Here is a 3717-nt window from a genome sequence, read left to right on the forward strand (position 1 = left end):
AAAACAAGTCAGACATCAGACGCTCCTCTCCATCCTGCAAGGCTCTCCAGGGTCCTGAAAAAGCTCAGATGAAATACCATGTCTTCTGGTAAAAAAAAAATGAGATTTGTTGGCAGGCTAAAGCAGCCCAGGTGTTTATTCAGCCAGCACACTCACTTCACCAGGAGGTGGGTGTTCTGGAATGTTCCTCATACAATGCTGTGTTACATATTTACTGTCAGAACTCAAGGAAGTACTGTTCTGGAACCTTCTCACAGTGCAATTAACTGTGCAAGTGGGCAGAGCTAACTTCCACAAAATAATCACTGCAAATCTTAGGAAAAGACCCTCTTTGAAACCAGGCTGCCTGGGTACCGGTGTCTGATCAAAGCTCTGGAGACATCCCATCCTACCATTCTGATTCTTGAGGCTGAAGCTGAGATCTATTTTGATTTCAGAATGACCCACAATCATGGGCAGTTTATCTGATTGTATGTTCCTAGTGAAATCTCAAAGGCTTCTAGGTGCTAGGATTTGTAGGTGTGGCTTGTGAATTTTAAAGAGAGGAAAGAGAGCATAAGAAAGAAGGAAAAAAAAGCAGAAGGTGGTTTTAACAGCTTTGAACCTACATTGATTCTCAACAGAACACAGAAGTTTTACCTGGAGCCTCAACTCAGTCAGGAATAACTGTTAAGATACTGCTAACTAGTCACCGCTTCCAGACTTAGTAGCGCATTAATTCACTCTAGCCATCAGGGGGAAAGTATCATTTTCTCTTCTTTAAATAATTTATTTGTCTTAAAAAATGAATGGCAACATCAAGTAGGCATCCTTTGAATTGTTTGTTTTGTTTTGTTTTGTTTTGTTTAAAGGAAAGAAAAAAGTCTTGGTATCTCTCTTCGTCATGGTCAGACCGGCTGTCTGCAGTAGACAATGCGGGTAAGCATGGCTATGATCATAATGATTTGTTAATTTATAAAAATCACCTCTTTCTTCAGAGCAACTCAAAACCATAGATTTGAAATAAGATTTGAAATCTCCTTGCCTTGCTGCAGAAATGCCTTGCCTTCTCCTAATCTGATGTGACATGACTGGGTTCTGATTGAAGGACCAAGTAGTAGAAGGTAAGCTCATTCACCTATTTTTTGCTCCAATTATGCATGTCTGTTCTGAGATGCCAGGTGCTTGTCTATTCTGCAAGCAGGTTTATTGCCTGAAAATGAGCCCCGTCTTTCTAAAAAATGTACTTTTATAAATAAATTGTATTAAAAATACCAGAGCAAAAATAACTCTTTTTGGCTTTACTATATGTTTTGATATTTGTCCTTCCAAACATGTCTTTTAGCCCCGGGATCTTAAAATTTGGAAGCAGCTCCCACTTCATAGCGCTCTTCTATCAAAATCAACCTCTGAAAGTTAAATGGATATTTAACAAACTGTCAGGTGAAACAGTTAACACTGTGCTTTTCAAGACCTACCTATGGATTAAAGGCTACCCCCCACAATTTTAGTAATCATTAAAGTAAATGTAATACCCAAGCCTAGAAACTGCCTGTCTCTGCACCACTGCAATTCTCGAATTCCTTTCTGGGCCTTTCATGCAGATGCTCAGAAACAGGGTGGGGCTCCCTAGTCTTGCATGTAATGTTAAGGGAGTCTGTGCTGCAAAGAAAACTCAATTAATCGTTCATATTCCCATTTTTCAGTATCCTTCACAAATACCTTTGAAATAATCCTGTTTAGGAGTGCCACTATTTCTCATGTTAAGATTTACATTAAAATCTTTTTGTCAAACCAAATGTTCTGTGCACAAGCATGGATGACAGGTATTGAAATGAAGGTGACAAGTCAAGGAATAGGGGAAAACCTCCCTGAAGAAGAGAAGGGAAGAGGAGATGAGCTTCTCTGTTTATGGATGTCTCTGCTGGAGCTTTCTTTCTTTTATTATTCTTGTTTGTAGGGGGGGTTGCAGGTACGGTTCTTTTAGGGTCTGTAAGTAAAATCCAAGCCTGCTAAGCCATTCTAGTTCCCTTATGAGTCAGCAGGCCACGAGCAGTTCAGACTGTGCAGCCCAGAGTAAATGGACAAGAGCTGTCTTTGGACACACCCATTCTACTAATCCTGACTGATTTTTTAAAAAATCATCTTTATGCTAGTTGGTGTCTGACCTCAGAACTTACATCAAAAACTGCCCCCTTCCACCTCCACCAAAGACTCAGGCTCCAATGTGGAAGCACTCTCCTTCAGCTCTTTCACTGATGAGCACAATTGGATTAGGGCTTATTTCTCCCTCCCTGGGCAACTCCTGTTTCTTTTTCTCTCTAGTCTGCATGTTATCAGCTTGACATTCCCTTCAGTGGCATATGACAAATCAAATTGGCCATCATTGCACTCATCAAAGGAGGATGTTTTCTATTTCCGAGGACTGTTTCCTCCACTCCTTTCACAATCGTGGACACACCAAAAAAAAAAAAAAAAAAAATGTCTTGGGTTGGTTTTTTTTTTGAGGGGGTAGGGTGGTAGGAGATAATGAATGGATACAACTCGCACTAAAGAAAGAAAAGCAACTGATACTCATAAAGCCAAGGGCACAGTCTCAAAATGTGATTTTTAAATACCCAGTGCCTACACCTTAAATTTAAAGCATTCATCCAGAAATGCAGATGTTAGTAGCTTTGAAAAACTTTACCAAAAACATGAAGTACATTATTTTTCACATCTTTTTGCATGATTCAGCACTTTTAATACTAATTTCTGCCAAGAAGTTAAAATGTAAAAGGAATAATTTCTGGGTGTCTTAAAATTTCACACACTCTTTATAAGCACCTGCACTCCTGCTATTATAGGGGCATATCAGGAATCCGGTGTGGGGTGGGGGGAGTCAATGGTTTGCTGTCATATCATCTATCCAGTGACCACCTCAGAGCAGGGCAATTTCCCTCTCTGGGATCTAAGGCTTCTGGGGATGGAATGACCCACCGCAGAGACTTCGCCCTATCTGGGGCTCATCCTCCTAGCCAGGAGCCACACACACACACACACACACACACACACACACGCTCAGGCACACTCGAATGCACCTGTCTCACCCCTGTCAGCTGCAGCTACACGCTCCACCTGATGTGTCTTTTCAACCTTTGTCAAGTATCTCAAGACAAGAATTTCCCAAAGCCCTTCCCCCAAATCGAGGCTTTCGCGGGAGACCCCAAACCGCTGGAGCAGCAAGAGGAGGCCGAGATGGAGAGAAACCTCGGACTCGCTCTGCAAACTTAACCTGCGCATCGCACGGATCCGCGTCTGCATCCGAGGACCCGCAAGTCTCCCCGCACTGTCCCCGCAGCATCCCACGCCCGTACTGCACACTCACCTGCGGGAAGGAGAGCCGCGCGCCAACGCGGTCTAGCCTCCCGTAGCGACCTCCGCCGGCAAGCCTCCGCACTGGGTGTCGGCAGCGCCCTCAAGGGTGGCGGCGACCGCTGGCCCGTTCTGGGCTGGGCGGCGGGACACCGGGAGCCGGCGGGAGGAGCGTGCCCGGGCGGGTCCGCGCCGAGCCCGAGCGAGCGGGCGAGCGGGGCGGGAGGGGCCATTTGTAACCGAGCAGACGCTACCACCGCCCCTTACTCGCGGGGGGCGGGGGCGGGCGGTCAGGTGACGGCGGCCCACCCTCCGCCGCCGAGCCGGGTGGTTCCTGCCCAGGAGGAGCCCCCTGGCGCGCTCTGATTGGAACTCCCGCCGCAG

Source organism: Mirounga leonina, unplaced genomic scaffold, assembly GCF_011800145.1.
Source record: "Mirounga leonina isolate KUSES-001 unplaced genomic scaffold, KU_Mleo_1.0 Mir_115, whole genome shotgun sequence".
In the NCBI taxonomy this organism is placed as follows: Eukaryota; Metazoa; Chordata; class Mammalia; order Carnivora; family Phocidae; genus Mirounga; species Mirounga leonina.